The sequence below is a fragment of the Apis cerana genome, linkage group LG1 (genome assembly GCF_029169275.1).
Source record: "Apis cerana isolate GH-2021 linkage group LG1, AcerK_1.0, whole genome shotgun sequence".
NCBI classification, from domain to species: Eukaryota; Metazoa; Arthropoda; class Insecta; order Hymenoptera; family Apidae; genus Apis; species Apis cerana.
In genome coordinates, this window is record NC_083852.1 from 16,688,445 (window position 1) to 16,712,751 (window position 24,307).

The window sequence follows — 24,307 nt, forward strand, 5'->3', positions numbered from 1 at the left end:
TCCGGTCTATCGTGAAGATTAAACTGTCGTTTTAATTTCGATGTATCATCTGGAAAGAGTGCGAAAAGAATGGAACCGCGACATCTTTTGACTCATTTTTTTTCTCCCCTTTTTCCTGAATGAAAGATATATATGCACGAGACACGTATGCACGAAAGAGAGGCGGAACAAAGAGGCGAGACGATTTTTCCGCCGATACAAATGTTTCGCGACGAATTAGAAGACATTTTCCGCGTGTCTCTTCCGCTTGATCCTTCCCGACAGTATTTCATTTTTTCGCTCGCAGACGCCGTCATCGACTCGAGAACAATGGTTGGAACGAAAAATAGATTTCCTCTGGTATTTCGTGCCGTTGACTCTTTTCTTTCTTTCTTTTTTTTTTTTTCATTTTCGTCGGAGAATTTTATTTTGTTTGAATTCTGTATTTGTGTATTTCGATTTCCTTTTTCTTTTCTTTTTGAAGTTATAGTTGCTTTGGTTTTCGTTTTGCAACGATTTCTGCGTGTCGTAAAAACATTTATTTGAGTTGTTTATTTGGGTAATTGTTAAATGTTTTCAAATAAATATTTATTACGCAACTTCTGGTAAATTTTTCAATAATTACATTCTCAATCCATTCGAAATTTGTGTATTAATCTGTTAAATGCGTGAACCAGACATTCGTTTTTGAGAATTTAGTTAAAAGAATTGTCAATATGAATATTAATTTATTTAAATATTTAATCTTTGCATAATAAGGGACGTGAGAAATTACATCTACTTATTATGCAATAAAAAATAATAATGATAATTAAAAAATAATTTACATTCGTTTAATTACAATAAACTACACCATCATTGGCTCCACTTTTCTACTTTCGAAAATAGAACAAAGCAATATTTACAAATTTCTCTATTCACATTTTTCAATTTAATTTGTTCCAAAATTACATTCATTGTTTCAATTTTTTTCAAAAAAATGAAAAGAGAACCCTTCTTTTCATCTCCACTTTAATAAATAAATTAAAAAAATCCATTTTTCACTTTTCCCTTTTTTCACTTTTTTAAAATAGAAAGAAACTCAAATAATATATATTAAACGTAGCCAAACTCAAAAAATATAAAACCTGCGAAAATATAAAAATGCCAAGAGAAATTGTCGAAATATCAAAAATTACTTATTCTTATGGCAAATTTCATAACGTTCCCATGATATGTCAAATTCACATGGTGTACAAAATGCCGGTCGGGGGGGATGCTCGTTGAAAGCATTTATTTTATTCCCGTGTGGATCGCCATTAGGCGGATGCGAATTTTCATGTAATGTCACGTTTCACTTGCACCGTGAAAAATCCTAAAAATCTACTCTTCCCATGCTGGGGATGGTTATCACACACGATGAATTCATCCACGAGATTATGCTTGTTTAATAGCGAGCATAATCGTGGGTCATCGTACCGAATAATAAATTAATGTAACTAGTCGCTCGTCCGACCCCTTCTTCGTGAATTAATCGCCTCCTCTTCCTCGTCACTTCCTATACGAATCATATAACAATTTCAATGTGTTTTGCTAGCTTTTCTAGTGATTTCAAGCCAAGTCAAAATATCCTTTTCGATCAATCGAAACGAAATGTTGGGATTATATTTCTGCGATAAATACACGTACGAATGATGTGAGAATTTTCGAGATCGAAATTCAAAACTCATCGCCTTATAATGAAGGGAACGCCTTTCGTCTATCGTTGATCCACGCAATTTCTTCACAATTACGGACAAACATTATAGAAATGACTGTGCCTTCGCCACAGTAGAAGGCATTATAACAAACGAGTAACAAATTAATCTTTCCTCGGCCATGGTATTACACGCCATCAGATCCCTTTATTGCCTCTTCCTCGACCGCATCAACCTCTTAGTTGCCTCCACGTACAATTCGTCACTGTACGAGCCCAAGTGATCTCTCTCTCTCTTCTCTTTCTTCTACATATATATATATATATATATACATATACTGTCTCTCTTCCTCTCGATTGGACGATTCGCCTCGTAACGGTAACCACCTGTCGTCGAGCTTTGCTCGTTGGACGAAGCCGTTCCAACGAGAGCGGACATTTCCACGAGAAATTATGTCTTCGGCAGAATCGTCAGAGAAACCTTGTTTAGGTATCGAATGTAATCAATTTCCTTAACAAACAGCGAAACTTTGAGGATACAGCTTTCGAACGAGATACTCCTCATTCGATTTGTGTACTGTGACGTCCTCTCCAGAGACGTTCAATCTTAGACAATCTTTATGTAATTTAAATTGGAATTGGCGATTTAGGAGAGAAGATATTTTCGTTGCACAAAAATATTCGATCTCGTGCAAGTTTTTTCATCCGAGTTCCAGTTATTTCTCAATTGAAGATGATCTTTAGATGGAGACTATCGTTAAACTATCGTCGATTACAATCACATTATCTGAATTAGGTCGTTACGTGATGCAAATATGTGTAGTTGCTGTTCAAAATTCATCGTCGAAGAGATTTAAAACACAATTCTCACAAGCGCTCCGTTAATTATTATTCCGTGTACATATCGTTTAACTTTTGACTCGCGTTTGAGACGTTCTTTTCTTTCATACATAACTATATTTATATTATTATAATTCGCGAAAATAGAAATGCACAATTCTTCCTCTGCAGAAAGTTATATTTGTATCATAAAACAATCGGGTCTAATCGATTTCATATTTAATCTTTAAAATTCCAATATACGGATATAAAGATTCTCATATGTTAGAAAATAATTCTTCGAAGAGTAAACGTTTCATCGATCGTTTATTTCTACTCGTAATAATATTTTTCATGATAATATTAAAAACATTTTTAAGAAAGAAGAAACGTAAGATATTTAGACTAAAATACAGAAGAGGCAAGTACAGCAAAAGTGTATTAATATAATGGAGAGGCGCGACATGGTTTCCGTGTGAAAATGAAACGTATTCATAAAGATCTCTAAATGACGGAAAATTTAATTTGTTTGGACAATTAGCTAAGCAGTATCTAACACGTTCCACGTCCAAAGGAAAAATAAATCCGGAAATTTAAGCTCAAAGAAAATAATAGTGTTGATGTAAAATCGAATGGAATTTCGAATGGGAACACTCTTTTTGCCTCCATCGCCGACGAAAGAAACTCAAATCTCTGGAAAACAAAATTTATTTAAGAAATTCCGTGATAATTCTATAATTGTAAAAATATCATTGCACGATTGTTACCTTCGTTGCTTCTTCAAAAGTTGTAATTTCTCCTTCATTTCGCCCCCTATTTCGCGAGACCGAAGAACGAAGCAATTCATCGCTTGGCTAAAGAAGAACGACACATGTCTCGAGTGTGTCTATCCATGTTGTAGCCCGAAAGGAGAAGAAACAAACGTAAATACTTAAACTGATGACGGTTTCCACTACTGTTTCCCGGAAGGGATTCAACGCTGGGTCCAGAAGAAGTCCGATCCCTCGCCAAAGACAAACAAAGATGCGTTTGTACGATGTTTTAAAGGGGTCTCGCAGTCGTTCTATTTCTTCTCGCCTCTTTTTCGTATACCAACCACTCTTCAAAACTGTTTATCTCGATGCTTTTCCACTTAACGCCAGAAATTGGTTTCGCCTTGCATATAAACCTTCTCGTTGATATGATATGCACTTGGTAGAAAAAGAATATTCATGCGCAGCTACGTTTTATTAAAATTTACTTTCAATTAGATTTTCCTAGATGAATCATAAATATAAATTTTAATTTTAATTGCAAGTTTTTAAACAAATTGTAATGAAAATACATTGTAACTGATATTACGTTTATTATATACGTGAAATTAACGGTGTATATAATTGGAGTCGATGAGCATTCCAAAGTAGTTCTGTTGAATTGAAAATAGAATTGGAAAAAAGAAAATTGCAAATCGATCGTGGTACAAAAGCAAGAATTATTACCATTTCTTTTTCTTTTTTTACATTTCAATTTTCACAGGTTTAAATAAACAATCGTTTCGATATCACGTCGATATGTTATTTAAATATTTGATAAGATTCAATTTCAATCCTGTATTTATTTTGTAAATATTTCCACGCTACAATGTATCTATATATCAAATCTCTAAATATATTCCCTACTTTTTATATTTACGTAATCATATTTTACGTAACAATTCTTATCTAATTCTCCATTAAAAATTTTTCAAATCTTTCAAAAGATCTTTTAGATTTGTATTCTAGAGACTGGAAAAAAATTCTGAAAAAAAAAAAAAGAATTACTGCGATCAAAATTCGAACGATGTTTGAAAATTTCATGTATTGACACATATGTCAAAGTTACCTATTCTATTATACTTTAATATTTCGATCACGGTTTCACAACAAATCGGAGACAAGATTCCATTCATACAGGATTACATCTTTTATCGAGATGCACTGCGCGATGGTTTTTCTTCTTTTATTTAAAGGGAACACGTTTTATTGTGCGCGAATAAATCGTATATCTTTGAAGAGTATCGTCGTAAAAACAGTAAATTCGAAATTTCGCGAGTATCAAGAGGATTTTTAGAAATATTCGCGCACGTTCTCGTTGACGTATTTTCTCACACACGTGATCAACAATTCTCGAACCGAGTATTTGCGTTCCATCCAGTTTACCATTCTCTCTCGTAAGTGGGGTATAAAGTTGAAAAAAATATTCATCAAGCCCTACGTATTTACGCGAATCTATGATCGATAAAGTTGAGTGGGTGAAACTCAAATGAAAATAAAATGCGCGACATTTTTTTTTATTATAGTATGAAACAGGAATTGCTTAATTAATAAAAAAAAATAAATAATCTGTTGATATATATAATTAACCACAAGTTATATTTTATTAAATGTAACTGCGAATGTGATTATGCATTTAAGCCAAATTTAAATATTCAAAGTATAATGTTTATGATATTTGGAAAATAAAATTACCACACATTTATGCAAAATATATACAGAATATACAGAAACATGTTCCAATAGCCATTGGATTGTTAACTGCACGCGGTCAAAAATATCCTTCGCCGATCTTTATATGCTCCGTAAATGGCATTTATACCGAAACCTTCTCAGAACCGTCGATTCCTGCGATCTCACAAAGGCGAGCCGAAATTCTCCCTATTTCAAAGAAGAAACCCATTTCTGATCTTGCTAGCAAACTGCCAAACGTACGATCAAATCTCTCTTCAAAATTGCAATTACAATTTGCAATTTTCAAATTTAAAACAGAAATAAAAACATAATTTCCAAAAGAATCTTCGAAAAAAAAGAAAAAAGAAAAAGATCTCGCAATCCAAAAATCTAATCCAATCCCTCGTAGATATAAAACACAGGAGAAATTTTTATTTCTACTCGACGAGCAAAATTCGAGCGGATTTCCTACGCTGGGCTGATCGACGATGGAAATTCCCAATCGCCGGTTTACCGCGTCCACGGCCGATAATCCTAAGCCGATGCCCGATAATCCGGCCGTGTATTTGTCGGCCGATGTCTAGTTTTATATTCCTGGAACACTGTGTCCATGGATGAGGAGGAACGTGTCCCCTCGGCCGCGCGCTACGCGTGTTCCGCATGCGTGAACGCAGGGCGACAGCCATCGTCATCGTCGCCTTCGTCGCCGTTAACGAATCGTTATCGCCGTCATTTTTCGTTCCCTCGTTATCGTGATAATCACGCATCGATGGGCGGGAAATCGTTTGGTTTTCAGCGTGGAATTTCGTGCGTATAAGTTTCCCCATAGGGTTATGGGATAATTGGAAAGATACAGCTTTTCCGTATAGTTTTGAAGAAAGTTAAAGATATTTGAAACTCGACGTTCTAATCTAGAATGGATATCTCATGTGTCGTCGTGGGAAAGATCTACAGTTCCTCGAGATCTACTATCGGATCTTTGATCGATTAGAGCACTGTGTCAGGGTTGGGCTTAATCTGTTTTCCAATTTTAACGGGTAAAACAGATGTTTTCCCTTGTACATCAATTACATCCGATCCTTTTACCGTATGTCTCCAATAATATCAAAATAACAATACGAATTCCCTTTTTGTATCGCAGAATCTGAAACAAAGAATTCAGAAAAATTGAAATTTCCGTTCCACTCGTTTCTGTTCTCGTAAAAAATAGAAATAGAAAATCGAAGCAACGGTCTCCCTCCAAAATCGTTTCGAAAATCCGTGTAAAAGGGAGCAGACCGGTAGGTATCCTCAAATCCCTCGCAATAGAACAAAAGTTTACACCACCTGCCACCATGGCCATCGATTCGAGAGACCACCATCAATATCACCCGTCCAAAATATTTTATCTCCCTTGATCGACCCGCACGTACGAACTTCTCGTTACCACCGAGATCTCTCCCTCCGCTTCCCCCTTTTCCCTTGGAAATCCGCTTCGATTGCCCAACTACATCCCGACGTCTCATACCCATTCCATCCACGATTACGCTCGAGATAGACGCGAGTCGAACGACGATACGATTCCGATCGGGTCGAAACAGCGGAGCATTACCGGACCTCAATACGACCGTGCATTATCGCGTGAACTTGGGCTGGAAGCTAGCCTGAATTATGCAGCTGTAGCCTCCAATGTTCTCTCTCCCCTCTCTCTCTCTCTTCAAGTATTCTCGTTCCTTGGCCTCTCTCCTCTCTCGAGGCAAGAATACCCCGGGGACACGACGGTGGCTTCTGCTATAGTAGGAAGCTTGTCTAGACCCGTTACATCCCGCAATGGCAACCGAGGACAGGTTTATTTCTCTCCCTGCTTAATCACTGGAGGAAACTCAGGAGGAGGAAGCTGGTGTACTCGGCCTGGTCCCTCCCTTCCTCTCCTGGAATCGTTGGATCTTACACAGGACGGATGGGATTAATCGATCCACGAGTCAATTTGTCGGGGGAGGGTCGAAGGTGGCGAACAGTGAACTTGGCTGGTTAACTGACAGCTTAATGTCGCGCGATCGTGTAACTCATTCACGTGGAATCGGAGATCTTTAATCATCCTCTCGAAGATGGGTCGGTCCACGGGGTTACGCGATAATCGATCGTGTTCGACATTCGGGATTAGGGCACCCGTGAGAACTCTAAGAATGTTTGTTTTGTTAGATTCTGGATAAAGGATGTGTACGGGAAGTTTTTATTAGAATATTATCTTTATTCGCGTCTATCGTTTATTATTGTTGAGTCCAGGAATTCTATTAGACTTGACGATGGATTCGTCTTTTCGAAGAGTTTGAAAGAATCTGAAACGGATATAAAAATTAATTGTTATATATATTTATAAATTAATGATTTATCGTTTGATTTATTGGGAAGCAGTTTTATTCCATTGAATTTTCCTCAGATATTGAATTTGTAAGAATGGAAGTCGATTCAATGGAAAATATGATATCCCATTGAAAATATGATAAAATATTGTATCTTAATATAAGTACCGGAGAATGGATATCATTAAATTATTAATTAATTTATAATAAAAATATTTCGTCTCTTTCAGATATAATTTTAATTGAATTGATTTAACGTTCCATTTCCTTTTATCATCATTTTTGTATGAAAAGCTGATATTTAATACGATACGATATTATTTTTTTTCTTTCTTTTATTTATTTTTATTTTTATTTTTTTTTTTTTTTTTATATATTTTCCCATTTGGTAGATTTCTGCAAAATTAGTTTTACCGAGAACAATGCATACGAGTTTGTACGATTGTAAGTACATATACTGGAATATATTTTATGAATTCGACGTGGCGTGCTCAGGATGAAAGCCGGGTTTTATCAGAAAAAGGGCAGCGAAATGTCAACGTTTTACAACCGGATATACAGGATGGTTTGACATAACATTTTGTTGTTCAATTTATATTTTTAAGCCAGATGCAACCGCGGCGCTTTGATTTCGGAAATAATTCGCTTTCGTTGAAAATATTTCGATTCTCCGTTCCTCCGATATCGCAATAAGAGGAATCAGAATTGTTTGACGTCATGTACAAGCTTCGGTCAAAAAATTGGGAAATTTTAAAATTCAGAATATATATATATTCTCTGTGAAAAATAAATAAATGCGCAGAAGCTTGATTTGCATTTCATCGAGAGCGAAACGCGAACGAGAAATTAAAAAAATAAAATCCATTCATTATCTTCAAATTCCGTCTTTGATTTTATTGCAGATCTACATACTTTTACGGTCAATTACGAAAATCTTGGGAAATTATCTTGCACGAAGAAAATTTACCCTGAAAAATTTGATTTTAAGGAAAATTCATAGTGGCTGCTACACGAAGCAATTTATTTTTCGACGGAAAATCTCTTTGAATTATTTTTTGTATACGAATTTCGCCTGGGAATATTTTTCACAACGTTAAAATCTAAATACTTTATAAAATTTCTCTCTCTCTCTCTCTCTGTATCTTATAGAAAATTATTATTTAAAAAACGAAAATAATATATTATATTTTTATACGTATTCACAATGATTCACACAAGACAGAATTACTTTTAATTCCGATAATACACTTTATTAAACGTGTATAAATAATATATTATACAATTATTACATTAACGAACCACTTATTAAACGAGAAATAGGTGTGGGTACATTGAAGTATTCAAACAGAAGCGAAGATTTTCAGAATAAAAGAGGATATTTTTTCCCCTTTTCCGAAAAGGGGAGAGGGAAGCAAGTGCATCAGATCGTAATCTTAATTACGAACGGAGAGACGAAAAGCAATTTCCGCGCGCAAAGATTCGAGGAGCGAGGAGGAAAAAGCACGAGGTGGTGTAACTGGGATCGGTTCGAGTTCCCATTTCCCGTGTGGTCGATCGAGATCTCGCGGTAATCGCGGCCACGTTCGTGAACCGGAAGGAAGAGCACCAGATCCAACAATCCGTTTCCCGTGCAAACGAGGGGCTATCGATTCTCGCGTAACTCTCTCTCTCTCTCTCTGAATTTCGTTCGTGCGCGCATTTTGCGTGCCTCTCCGCTTAAAATTCCGCGAGATAGAGGAAGAATCGGCCACGTGTTTCCTATTCGTGTTCTCGAAATGCGCGGATGAAAACGTGAGATTAGAGCGGCGAATCATAGTTTGAGAGATTTCAAAGTTTCTGTTATTCGTTTTTTATCTCGTGGAGATTAAAATTGAGTCTTGATAAGGAAATGAAGATCCAAAAATTTTGAAATTTATAGATAATTTTAATTAGAGCACGGGATTTGTTACAACAATATTTTGTACATTTTCTCATATGTGAGAATTATATGAATATGTTGTTGCAATATTCGTACAAAATTTAATAAATAAGAATCGTACGTATTTCTCTATTCGTTATATTTTAGAAATCAGTATCGTGCTTTCTTCATAAATCGTTTCTTTTCTTTAGAAGTTCTTCTTAAGATTCACTTGAAGAAATAATAAATAATAATCGCGTTTCAAAATGTTGGTCGTATCGAAAAATGTGATTCTTGATACTTTAATGAAACTATTCTATATATTTAAAAATCTCAAAAAACGAGATACATATCTATATCATTATGATAATAAACGGTGATACTATCTACGCTCCTACCTGTACAAAAATTTGGCACGTATACCGTACGATAATCTGAAATAATAAAAAAATATGTTCCGTGCAAACTACAAATTCCAACAGCTCCGTTAGCTATTTGCATGCACGATAATTGAGGTAAAAAGAAAAAAAAAAAAAAAGAAAACACTCGAGCATTGCTTACGGTAAAATGGAGATGATTGTGGACGATACGCGATTATCAACGGTAGACGAGCACAGGAAAGTCGCGATAAACGTAAGAAATTGTTGCTCGATAAGAAACTCGACATGGGCTGTTTCTCCTCGCGAAGTAACATGTAGGACAGGTTCGTTTCTGTCGATTTAATCAAGGGGAGCCAATATCGTGTCCCAATGGGGTTGTATAGATTCTCGTTTACCCATCCTGGTGAAAAAAATTGGCGAATTGAAGTACCTCAGAATACGAAATTAATCAGATAGAGAAATAGAAAACTATTATCTTTTTATTTGCTTAATTTTTACGCTTCCATCCCTTTTTCTGGAAAAGAAAATAGTCTGATTATTCCAATATTTTCATACAAATTTTCTTGTAAGCAAGCAAAAGGATGAAGAAGGAAACTTAATCATTCAACTTCCTTTCTTATTATTTATTTCAACTATTTATTCGATACAAATCATCCGTAATTTCATTCCATCCTTATCACGTATATCCAACCAAATTCACTTTAACGACACGAATCGGCTAATTAAACGCACGATCCTACAATTAAATTAATTAATCGAATTGATTCCACGATCAAACCTCGATATGCACAACCTCGTCGTGTATAACCGTATTCACAAAATTGCTCGGCGTATCCTCGAGGATGGCTCGTATTATTCAACCGATACGCCTGCCAGGTATCGAAACGGATCGCCGTCGAGGAAAATTTATTCCAATGCCATCGATATTGACCCGAGCCAACTCCCTCCGCCCTGGAAAAGGGAATTAGAAAATCGTTTTGCGAAAACCGTCTCTCTTACCTTCTCTCTTTCTCTCTCTCTCCTTCTCTCTCGATTTCGAAGGCGCAGCACGTTGACACGAGATATTGCTCAAAGACGTGGATAATCAACGAGAAACGCGAGTTTCGTCACGAGCCGAACGAGTTTTCTGCGGAATAGGTGTCGTCGATTCAAGAACGAGACACGTTTACGGATGAGTAAAATGTAAAACGTCGGAGGGGAAGGGGATCTTTTACCGTGGGATGCGATTTATTGAATCGTTCCTTGCAAGAGATTTCGTAATCTCTTTAGCAAGGTGTGCGGCGATAAGTGTATTTAGACTGGATGAAAGGTGGTTTGATATCTTAATGCTAACTCGATTCGATCTCGTGGGAAAAGGAGATAGAGGAGGGATAAAAATGTTAGGTAAACGCGTCCTTCTGCTGTAATTTATACATCCGTGGTTGGTTGAACTCGGTTCTTGGAAAACGGAATCTTACGTAAATCGATCGAATTATTTTTCTTCTTTCCAAGAATAATAATTATCTCGCGTTTCTGCGCGACATATTATTTAAATTTTGTAAAGTTGCATCGAGTATACGTTTGATGAGATTACAAGAGTCGAAGGTTGATGTTTTAAAACTTTCGTTGAAGAAAGAAGATTAATGCAAAACAGGAACGAATCATTACACTCGATAATTGGTTTTTCTCTTTTCGATCAACGAATAACATTAAAAAAATAAGGATAGTAATACGGATTCGCGAGATTTCATCAGTTTCTCAAGAATTTTCAATCTCTCGAGAGAAAGAAAGTCTTCGGTTTCGGTTGACAAGCAATCGACGGTGCCGTCGAAACGTCTTCATGGAAACAATTTGAAATTTTTCTATTCGAGGATAGAAAAGTTGGGCAAACAAATCGTATATTTACAATATACGATGATACGCGAGGAAAACATATTCATCCTTGGCATTTCTCATATGCGGAAGTGGATTATTCCTCGCAGAAGTAGGATCTAAGAAAATCGGCGAGATGAAAGTTTCTTGCTCTTTCCTCTCGAAATCTCATAGTCAACCTCACCAAAACTCCATTTCTGCGATTTTGGAGAATTTTTTACGAGAAAATCGTAAATCGCAAATTTCCTTTTCTTCTTCGGATTATTCTTTATCTCAGCTATCACGTAAACTTACAGATTACATTTATTAATTAATAAAATGCGTAGAGATTTGCGAAAAACTGAACAGCACGGTAAAGGAAAAGGATGTTATTCTCTCTCTCAACACTCTTAATTAAATCGCTTCGTAACGTAACAAAGATCATTGCATCCATTCTCGTCCAGGGTACATACAAATGGACTCTTTGATTTTTAATGAAGGATCGCATATTAATAAAGGCCATTGTACTCCATATTCATTCAGAAGACGTACGAATGGAACCTTGCACTTTTAGTTAAGGATCATATTTCACAGGAGTCAAAGATCATTGTCTTTATACTTTACTGCAGAGGGGACATACGGCTCTTAAGAATCGCATTGCATAGTAATAGAATCATTGCATCCATACTTATTCAAAGGATTCTTAGTTAAGGATCATACTGTATAATGAACACACGAATGAATCCTTAGACCCTTCACGTGTCAAATTGCATGGTAAAGATCATAGATTCATATCCATCCATATAATACAAATCCTGATGGTTACGGAATAACTTTTATCAATTGCCAATCCACGTTTTCATTATCGACCATCCAAAAATCCTAAAAAAAAATAATAATAATAATTCAACGATACTCAGGAGTCAAAGATCATTATCTTTATACTTTACTACAGAGGAGGCTCTTAAGAATCGCATTGCATAGTAATAGAAGTCATTGCATCCATACTTATTCAAAAAATTCTTAGTTAAGAATCATATTGTATAATGAACACACGAATGAATCCTTAGACCCTTCACGTGTCAAATTGCATGGTAAAGATCATGGTAGATTCATATCCATCCATATAGTACAAATCCTGATGGTTACGGAAAAATCCAAAAATCCTAAAAAATAATAATAATAATTCGACGACGCTCATCGATGAAAAAGAAAAAAGAACCTACCCCCCAAGAATGGTGCATAAATCGAGAAATTCCACGCTTGGAGGTTTGTAGGTACGTATTAATGCTCACCCGCTCTTGTAACTTGCCTCGTTAACCGTGCGCCAGGGATAATCGCCGCGTGGGTTAAGGCAATTTCCTCGGTAATTAATAACACGACGTCCCCTATTTGTTGTGTCAGCGGCAAATTACGTGATTTAGGTGGTCGCCGCGCGTCTGTGTGCACGATGCATAATAGAAGTCTGTTCGAGTCTGACCACTTCTCCTCGAGACTTTGATTCGTAATGAGAGGGACCTGGACAGATCGTGATTGCGCCTCATTGTAATTCGAGCGTGACCATCCCCTTACCGCCGGACGAGACGTTGTTTCTTGTAAAACACCCGTGATTACACGGCCGGGAATATGGGTGATTACGGTGCGGTTTTTAACATAGCGATGTATGATTAAGGTAAATGCGGCACTAAATGGAATACGTATTATAGCGTAAGAGGGGTAATTATGGAAAATTTCTAATAGGCATGCTTCTCTTTTCGATTGAATATTAATGACCGACGATTTTGAAGGAGGGTGAAAATTATCGGTGTTGTTAAAGAAACAGGTTGATCAATTAAATTGGAATCGTGTAATCTTGTAAATGAATTATAAATATTTATAAGTGAAACAAATGGATTTGAAAGACAGCGAGAAAGATTTATGTATGACATACTCAATTTTCTTTTGAATGACAGTTTGAGAATCAAATTTATTCTGGCACGCGAGGAAGGGACGGGAAATCGTTATGGGTAGTTAACGAAATCGGTGCTCGTTATTAATTCACGAACAACCGAACAATCAGTCCTGGCTCCAGGGCAACCTTTGACGATTTTTTTTATTCCACCTTTCTTCGGTTTTATCGGCCGGAACTTTATTCCTCTCCTACTCCTTTTTATTTTCCTCGTCCCAATTTCCAGGAGGTGGAAGGCCTTAACTCGAGTATAAAGGGGATGTATTTTAAATTTGCCGCGTTAAAGGAAACCTTTTAATTATTCGAAAGAAACGAGAAAGGGTGGAATATTCCCTCTTTCGTTTTTCTTTCTTTCTTTCTTTTTTTTTTTTTTTGTTTCATTTCTTTCAATTCGAGACGAGAATTTTCAAGTTTCACATCTGCAAACGCTGCAATCCCGATTTCTCTCCTTTTGTTTCGTCAAGCGAGACCTTCCGGATCCAGAGTCCTTCGATCACGTCCCTGTTATTAAAAAGTTTCTTCCGTAGGTCCAACTTCTTTCGAGAAAGTTGGTCCGCCGATATAACGAAGTCAGGAAATTCTGAATTCGAATTAATAATTGAGAATCGAACAAATCGCGGTTATTTAAAATGTCCTGTCCTCTGATTTGTTCAACATTTCCCTCCGTTGCACCGTTAATTTCGGTGCACAATGGGTCTGAGCACACCCACAACTCGTGGAATTATTCCTGCGAATGGCGCGAAACGCGGCAAAGAATTATATTTGCTCCATGGAGGTTAATCGCGCTCTTTTGAGCTTTCTCTTTTTGCCCTTTGATTGCGCGGTTGATATCGTTGTAAATTTTCGGGCTGTCGAATAGATGTGATTCTCCATGAAAAGTTTCCATGAAATTTTCGAATCGAATGATTTTGGGAGGCGATATGTTTCTTTATTTTACATTGTACTCTTAAATGTTGTTTTATTTGACTTTAATTAATAATGTTTCTTTAAAAAGACAAGAAAGCTTGGAAATTAAAATATTTCCAAATTTTCATTCTCAATTATATTTGTTTTCTTAATTTTTTTATCAGTAAGAGTATGCTGAATATATCATTTTGCAATCAACTATATTGTGTTTAAGAAACACAAAATTTATCCGTCGAACGTTTAATCAATCTTTTTAAACAAAGAATCGATACGGTTCTTTGTTCGATAGTTTTGCAATTTTTAAAAGGCTGCCGACCAAGCTGAATCCGATACGTTCAGGTGCATCGAATCTCTCTCTCGATACGATACGATTTTCGATCACGTAATGAATTGTGACGGAATATAAAAGCTATTGATAAATCGCGTCGATTACGAGAAGATTGAGAAGAGAGGAGAAACAAGGTTTTTCTATCAGATGCTCCATTCAATTTTTGATCCAAGTCTCTTCTTCAACTACTTCGTAACGAATCGTTACATTGCATAAACGATGATGATCCATTTTTGACTCGAGATTAATCGAATATCCGATTCAATCTTTATTACGTTGTAATATATATATTTTTTTTTTTCAGAGAATATTTCAAAAGAGGAATAATGTATAAACGACGCGGTAACAGAGAATATTCGGGACGAAGAATAATGTAAAAGCATCATCAATTAGGTATGTAAAAATAATTTTCAATGATGGATAAAAACGAGATTACATTTCTTCGTTTAAGCCATTTAGGAAAAGACTTAATGGAATTTATATAAAATTCATCTTCCACGTCTTGTTTGTCGATCTTCCCCTTAAAACGCTTAATTAGAAAATTTATTCCAGCGCCGACACGACGAAACATAACGTGACAGAGTAGAAAATGTCAATGGAGACAGCTAATTAATGTCACTCTTAAAATCTCCTCGAACGATAAGCCTCGTAACCAGTCTCGTCGATGTGCATAAATATCCTTTGCACAAAAAAAGAAAGAGAAAGAAAAGAATATTATCTATATCGGGCTATATTTTATCCAAAAAATTTGATAATCGTTATACTTTCACTCAAACCACTCTCTATCTCCATTAACGCCAACCAACAACGATATTAATAATAATATCTGTCTCGTTGTAACATATTAACAACGTCGAGTTAAAAACACTCGAACGTAAATACTTGAATAACGCGGTTTTCCCAAAAATAATCGTGTGTCGTTTCGCGTACATCATTCACGGATCCTTGTTCGCAAACAAAACCCGATTTGCATAATACACGTGGCCAAAGGATTTGCATAAAACACGCGATATCCGCGTTGGTCGGTTTTGTAAGAATCGCGCAAAGAGGAGAGGGAGGGAGGGATTTTAAATTCACCAGGATTTAGAGGCGATCAACAAATCGACGTTTGGTTATCCGGCGAAACGAATGTTCACGCCTGTTGGCGATGCTAGGATAAGGATCGCCGCCGATCCTTGCTAATTAGAGGACGCCACGATGGTCGTCGAGATCGAGGAACAGATTGTTCGTTTATCTAGTATCGCGAATGTCTTTGGTAATTGGAAGTCGACGGTCGATTTTATTTGTACATTTATAAATTGTGAAGGAATTTCTCGAAATTGGGATTTTATTGTTTAGTTAATCGAAGTGATGTATCATTTAACTTGATCGAGTAATGTGGATGAATGATTTGTATAATTGATCAGGCATCGCTTGATAGTGAATTGATTATAATAAAAATAAAAGTTGGAAAGAGGGATACAAGATTAATGCGAGGATGTGAATATAAATAAAACTCTCGAAACTCTATTTTTGTTAGTTGAGCAGTGCATCGAAATTATTATCACTTTTAGAGTGGAAAATAACTCTCGAAAGTTTTTGCTCTAGAATTTATTATCTGTTAAACGTAAGATCTAATAAAAAAAATTCATTATATTTATAGTGTATATAATATATTATATAATAATAATAATTAAAATGTAATGGAACTAAATATTAGACAAGATACAATGATCTATTTCATTATTGGCTATATTGGTTCGGGTCTCGGAGTGTATGTATGATTTAACGGGTCAAATATGCCTGTAACATACTAGGTAATGGAGCCATTAAAATATCAACGCTAATTATTAGCTCGAAAGGATAGCTCCATTATGTTAAATTGAACACATTGTTGATTGCTTCTAAAGGAAAAGTTGCGCCGTTTAAGTGGTTAAATTTATTTATACCGGAAGTTAAAATTACTATTTCGACAGAATTGACATTTCTATTTTGCTTCGATTCTATTTCTTATCGTCTCGAATTAAAGAAAAAAAATAATAACATTACTAGAAAATTATGAACGATATGTAAAATAAAACTTCAATTTTATAAAAAATTATATCACAAATGTTACAAACCATATATTGTACGCCTAGAATTTTGTTCCATCCATTTTCGAATTAATCGTTAATAACTGCTACGATATAATGCATTAAACGTTGCATAAAATAGATACAAATTCTCTCTCTCCCAGCCGAGCGATTATTTCGTAAACGGTCGTATCGTTGCGATATCACCCCATCAAACGTTGTCAATATTTAACCACGTTTGATTGCGACGAACTGTCGTTTAAACCGGATACAACGTAACCTCTTGTATATTATTAACATTAAATCGAATCGATAGAAGCGGGTGTAAACCTGTATTTTCGGTTAATAAAGGAAAAATCGTTCGTACAATTAATTTATTCTCCGTTGTTTATGCCGTTATTGCGACTAAAACGCACGCTTTTCCTCTCTGCTTTTCCCGTGATTTTTTTTTTTATCCATACTTGTAAGCCGTTGTCGCAGTTAATTCGTCCCTGTTCACGGCGACAAACGGCGCAGCTGAATTATTTCTACCCTGCCGATATTCCGCCCTGTCGTTTCCCCTGCCCTCTCGAAACACGGCGATCGATGCGCCCTGCAATTAAAACGCTTTCGTTTCCCCCTCGTTTATGACTGAACCGCCGATGTTTAATATTCTGGGATCGGTAAGGTATTAAATCTTGATTAGATGGACCATAAACAAGCGTTATTGTTTAACGAGGGATGGAAAATTGAGAAAGTTTTAGGGGTTGAAGTGACATTTTTGATCGGTGAACGGTTTCTCGAGTGATTTGCTTTGCGTTTATACATTTGTGGTATATTTTCTAATGAAAAATTTTGATCGGATGAATAAGTAAACGTATTGTTTTAATGAGTCATGGTGGAAAATTAAGAAACAGGAAGTTCAGGGATATTCATTGAAGATAGCTAGCGAATAACGTCTCAAGTTTAATGTATACTTATGTTATTTGTTCTATAATTTTTAGATTTATGGATCTATATGACATGATTGTATCACAAAATTTTGAATAGTATTTAGTATTAGATCTCTTAGTCATCCCTTAACTTGCAACTATTTAACGGCAACAAAATAAGATTGATTGCATTGTCAGCTTTTAATTGATTTATACGTATTCATAATTTATAACATATGATACAGTAAGATTGTTAATCGAATTAGAATGCTTAGTATCTTCTTGGAATTGTACATATTCTATCTATCTTGTTTATCAAAAAGAAAACGAAATTAATGAAATTTAATGACAGAAATAGAATTGTATTTACTTACTGTTCAAACATACCTCTTCGCTAATGTTTTGGTTTCAAACTTTTTTCGATGTTTCTATTCGTGCCTCGATTCTATTCATTGTCAACAAATCATGAATCACAAGAAAATCTCATTGAATATATGCTCTGTGTAGAACTAGTTCTGCGTCCGAATTGACCATGGTCGCGTGCTTCCAATATTTTCGTCAGAACTTTTGCGAAAACGTGTCCCAGTTCTGGTGTTGTAAAAAGACGAGAAATTTCTTTGGAGAAGAAAAGATTTGGAATTCGAACATCTGTGATCTTCCAGTAAGTATTTTCGATCAACCATTCCACCAAATTCTTCTTCTATTTTCTTTCTTTCGTGTGTAATAACTGTTCTTCTTTTTCTACAAAGTCTCAAATCTTTTACGTTTAATCTTACTTTACGTTTATATTTTATTTCATTTTTACGGTTATATTCCATATTTCACATTTCATATATTGAAATATTTTTGAATTTTTGTATCTCGTAACGGTGGAGAGAATGAAATGAAATGTTTGAACGGGGAGGATATTTTTTTAATACGGAGGGATTATTCTGGAATTTACACGCAATACTCTTTTGAGAAATAATTTTTTGCTTCCTCACGTGTGCTTTTTATTCCTCTCGGTTTATTCCAAACCAGTTTCTTTTAATTTATCAAAGCTTTGAATTAGTTGATTACGTTGCGGGACTTGTGAAGATTTATATTTCATCTTTTAAAGGCTTATTCATCCCTGCGTTATTCACTTTCATCTATCTCATTTTCTTTTTTTCTCTTAAAAAAAATATATTCTTCGCTGAATATTTCCTGAATATTAAAATATGGAAGAGAATTAGAAACTATGTCTCTAATCTGATCACGTGACGGAAAAAGTCAAAATTTCTTCTAACGCCTCGCAAAAGATCTTTAAATTTACGCAATAACAGATAAATTTTCATCACGAAATTTCTTCTCACAAAAAAAATTTAATAATTCCTCATTGAAATTCTAAAAAAAAAGAAATTTTCTCCCTCGAAGCATTGAGTACACGATAATGAAGGTAAATTTTCAGCCATGTTTAGCATTAATTTCAACACGATCGATCTTGGACGAGACATTGGACGATAAAATCCAATAAAACCCATATTGGCGTAATTTACGCGAAATCGGGTGAATGGTGCGGAAACACGGTTGGCTCGCGTGTCCCCTCGTCATCTCGTGATTTCCATCCCCCACGATCTCGTTATTTCGAGCAATGGAAGGGTGCAAGGGATCCCCGCCATTAAAAACCACCTATCCGTTGTACAAATTTTCATCATTCCACATTTTCATTCACTCGCCATTTTCATGAAATTATTATACGTTTTATAATCGTCCGTTTTATAATATTAGAAAAACGGTGGAATCGTTTTTCGATCGAAGAGATCGCGCGTATATTTTTTGATAAGAAAATTTGATATTAATTCGAGAACATTTCAGAAGGAAAGGAGTTTCGCTTCATTGTTCATTCACCATCGAGAAAATTTTAATTGGCTGTGTTGCGAATTTGCGAATTCGAGTAATATTTCGCAGAAACTCTATTTCGGAAATTTTGCTTAATGCAATTTGAATGTCACTAGATTTCGTTTACGAGTGAAGCGTATGGTGCATTTTCTGACAATATTATACAGAATTTTGCGGAATCGAAACTGGTTTGTTTCATATGCTTATACATGGCATGTGTATGTCTTCATGTAATAAAATGGTATATGGATTACAATAATTGCATTATGAATTTCTATGCAATTATTTTATAATATATATATTGCATTTATTAACATTGTTGTAATTATTATTGGCTATTTATTAATTAAATTTCGGTCATTAAATATAAAAACGCAATTTTGAATATTTCGATATTTCAAAAAATTATTTATTTATACGAATATTTCTTTGTTCATCTTCGAGAAAACGCCTCTAGCTTCTTATATAAGTTAGCTTATAATTATAATTTATTTGCAGCACGCCAACAACTAAGAAAATCGAGATTCTTCCTTCTTTCAGGACACCGTCGTGCAATTTGCATCTTCAATTATAATAAAAAGCATCGTGAACCGTTTCATAAATCTCACGAATACGAAAACCGTCGCACCGGTGCGATTTTCTTCGCGGAATACAAATTCTCTCGCATTCTATCCCCTTTCAAAAAAGGCAGAGAAATATGCGCATACAAAAATTATACACGGGAGGAATACACGGTTTTCTTGGTGTACACAATACTTTTTGTGTTGTTATTCCTTTGGCCGAATTTATCGAGTTTTTCTTCAAGACGGTGATCTTTGTGCACACGCTTATTCTGTAAATCAGGCGTGATGAGAATTTTCTCTCTGTCAATTTATTTAATAAAAAAAATAAAAAAAAAAAGGAACGTGATGTAATTTTCCAAGTTTTTTGATCGTAGAAAGAGATTGATTAGGTTGATCTTTTCTATCTTTTTTTCTCCTCGTTATTTTTCTTTTATCTCCACCACTTATAAATTTGTTTTCATTATTGATGATATCCTTGTAATTTGAAGTGAAATTGATTTGCAATGAAAATGTGCTACGAGCTCTTCGGTTCTTTCAGTTTCTAATTAATTCCTTGCTTTGCAATTTAATCGAGACTCGCTGGAATCAATGTATAATCGTTAGATCAATAATTTCGTTCATTATAAGACAAGAAATTAATAATTGGATAGAATTTAAATTTTATTTTGGTTCATTTAATTTAATTTAATTTTATAAAAATGTTTTTTTGTTTTTTTTAAAGAAGCTTTTTAAAAAGACATTTAATAGAAAGTGATTTCGACTAACAATAAGTTTTAATGAACAGTAACAGAATAATAAAATTTCATAACATCGTGTTTGTTCAGATTAAGATGATTTATTACACGACCTGATACATGTCAGAAGCGCGTTTTAATTATTTTCCAGCGAGTAATTATTGCGGCTTAAACGTAATTCAATTTATAGAAGCTGATAAGTTAAAGCTCTTTTCATCAAACTAGCTTGCTTCGTTGATTTTTAATTCCTTTGAGAAACGGGAACTTCTATATATTAATGAGTCAATGAATCGACAAAGAGTTTATGAATAAATTTTTACAATTTTTTCAAAGTTATTTCTTTCAAATGGTATGAAGAGCAATATATATTCCGCTTTCTGGTATTTTTATTCTTAAATTTTATTACACAGAATGTTCTGTAACTGATAATAAAAGAGATAGAAGAACAAAGGGTGATTCTACGTGAAAAAAACAAATCGAAAATAGAATGGGATAAAATAGAATAAAATTTTCTCATTTGAAACTTCGTTTTGGAATAAATCGAGAAAGAAATATTGATTATTTCTCGATTAGAGGAATGAGAAATGAATTATCGATAGACAGTTATATGTGAAAAAAAATGTAGAATGAAATTTTATCACTTGAATCTTTTTTTTTTTTAATCCATTGGACATGTACAATCGTATAGTTTTTAAATTCAATTTTCTCTAAATTGAAAACTAATTTTTCAGTTTAACCAAATATCCTGTAGAGTTCATCGATTGATCATATTTCAATAAAATATATTTCATCAAGATTCTCGCTTCCTTCCATTTAATTTTATTTCCTTGAATTTAATTTGTCCCCGCGTTTACAGCAAATTCTTTTGTTCAACGAAGATAAGACACGTTTCATATTTCATCTTAGACTAGTATCTGCTTCTTCCTTCGCCTATGCACTCACGAATCTCCGAATTTATGCCCGTTTATGAGTACGGTGGTAATATGTAGAACGGCAAAAAGGCGTGGAATAAATGGCAACATTCTCCAAAAACGAAAAGCACACGATCAACGTGTTTCACCAAGAATCTCCATAAAGTAAAGATGAAATATTGCGTCACTCGATGCCTACCACCATACTACTTTGTCTTCATAATTATAATACTTTGTTAAACGTGATAAATTGTCATATGCTGAAATTGTTAATTAAAAATATAGAGAAATATAATGATTAATCATCAATGAAAATTATTCAAGGAAAATTGAATACTTCTAAAGTTAGATTATAATTATTATTGAAATAATTCGTTCAAATCACGAATTTTCTCCTCTTTCTATTTTCGTGTATTGTTTCGTTAGAGAAAATCTCAATAAAATCAGATTAATCTCTTTAAATCGATTAGAAGATTGTTAATTTCTCTGTTGGATGATTAAAATTCTGAACATTCTCCAATTTTATTGTTTCAGATCTCTGAAATATTCTCATATATAACGTTACCGTTTCTCGAAAACTTTCGATCCTCGATAAGATGGATGATTAAAATTCCATCCGTGATTTTTTTAAACCGCATCTTTTTTAAACGCTTTCCCGTCTTCGAAATTTTAATATCATTTGTCACGGTGATTTCATGCAAATATCAATTTACTGTTACGAACGCGTAACGATTTTTAATCGCGTGATTTTCCATATTTTCGACCCTGGAAATATGAATTATGATGGAATACGAGTATTTACATCGTTTAAAAAAATAGATGGAATTATGGAATATGCAAATATCCGGCGAGAACGATTTTTCCCTTTTTTTCGAATTAACACATTGATTCTTTCTTCTCATCAAAATAAATGTGTTTTAATATATGAATCAATGAAGTAAATAAATTTCGTTGAGGTTTCATCTAACTCAAATTACATAAAATTTATGATTATATATTTAACGTATATTTAAAATTATGTATACATACACATGTAAATCTATAACATCTGTTAAAAATATATTTTTATGTTATAATCGTCATCCAAAAGGCTTAATTGATGTAAGGCGTTTAAAATTTTTAAAAATTGGAGATTTTAAAGAGCTATTCAAATATAGCTCATATATCAGCATTGTAAATATAAGCGTTCAATAGTGATCAACATTGGAAAATTTATAAATTTAGAATTTTAGAAATATTCTCCAATTTATAAAAATTATAAATATCTTATAAGAGTAACGCTCGATATCGAAATTACAATTAAAATCATAAAGATCAAATTACGTTACTTTTGAAATATTGTTTTGTCAGAGAAATTTCGGGGAATATTGGAATCAAATGAAAAATGAAAAGAAAACTATTTGTATTTTTAAATATTCATTTTTTTATCAAAATTACTTTTACAAAATTTCATTTAAAAGTCAAAAGTATAGTAATTTGATTTCCTTTTCAAATATCCTCTCTCCACGAAATATTATTTAAAAAATAATGTGTAACTATTTATCGAGCATCAATCTTCTTTCGTAGAACTGACAGCCAATGACAAATTAATGATTGAAAGAAACAACTTTGATTGAAGAAAGAAATAACAATTGTTAATTATTATTATCATCTCGATATATCGACATTGCATCATCAATGTATATATATATAGTATTATTAAATTACACGAAAATGTCAAAATATCATAATTTCGAATAGCTTACATATATCAAAATTGAGTTATATGTAAATTTTCATACAATAAAGAGATTATAATTCATTGTTATATATTACAAATGATATTATATTAAACTATCATCTTGTTTTTAATTTCGCACAAATATATATATATATATATATATATTGATATATATTTAATAGATAATCTGTACTAACCAACTATAATCTCATCATACTCACATAATCACCAATAATACTATTAATCCAATTACATCAAGAACGATACTCGCATCATACTATGAACGCCTATCCATTTCTCTCAAACTCCACTATCATTTATTTCCAAAATATCAAAGTTACAACGTACTACAATTTTCTCAAAATACGAAACGAGTTTGCACCAATCGTTCCTATCACTTTTCTCTTCCAAACATTTCATCCCAATTCCCAAGCGAATCAATTTTTCCACACCCTCTGATTCACTGGAAACGTCGCAAACAATAGCGGCACTCGGATGAAAACCATAATCATCCATCTCCCTCACCAATTTCTCTCCGCTTCGAATTTACATGGTCACAGTCACACAGATCGGCCCTAAACGGCCCTCTGTGAAATATCATAGGGGTTCATTTTCGTAGGTAAATGAGCAATTTGAACGGCAAAGGCTGGCCACGATGGTCACGCACTCCCCGGAAACGCATCGCGTCGCATAATCCTACCATTACTTCGATCACATTGTTCGCCATTTATCGACCAATTTCGCTTCACAAAAGATCCATCGAATCGTTCGATTGGCTTATCTGCCTCTTCTCGAGATAGAGGATAGGATACGAATATTCATCCTTAATTTAACGGTGAAAGAATTGTAATGAATAACGAATGAAAAAGTTTGAGGATAATTATGGACTTTTCAGTTTTATGCATCAACTTTTATTTATTATCAATCTATAGATAGTTCGATGGTTTTTCATCAGAATATATCTTGTATATCTCTATCTCGTTAATTA

At 34.2% G+C, this 24,307-nt stretch overlaps 1 protein-coding gene across 7 annotated transcripts in view; it reads left to right on the forward strand.

Moving 5' to 3' along the window:
* LOC107994239 (protein eva-1) overlaps nt 1-24,307 on the forward strand; it is a 276,448-nt gene that overhangs the window by 38,021 nt on the left and 214,120 nt on the right. For 5 of the 7 annotated variants that reach the window (XM_062077235.1, XM_062077261.1, XM_062077256.1 and 2 more), the window contains exon 2: nt 14,874-14,962. The exons of the other annotated variants lie outside the window; for them this stretch is intronic. The gene's annotated coding sequence lies outside the window, so the exon portion shown is untranslated. The remainder of the gene's footprint in view (nt 1-14,873; nt 14,963-24,307) is intronic. 7 annotated transcript variants of the gene reach the window in all.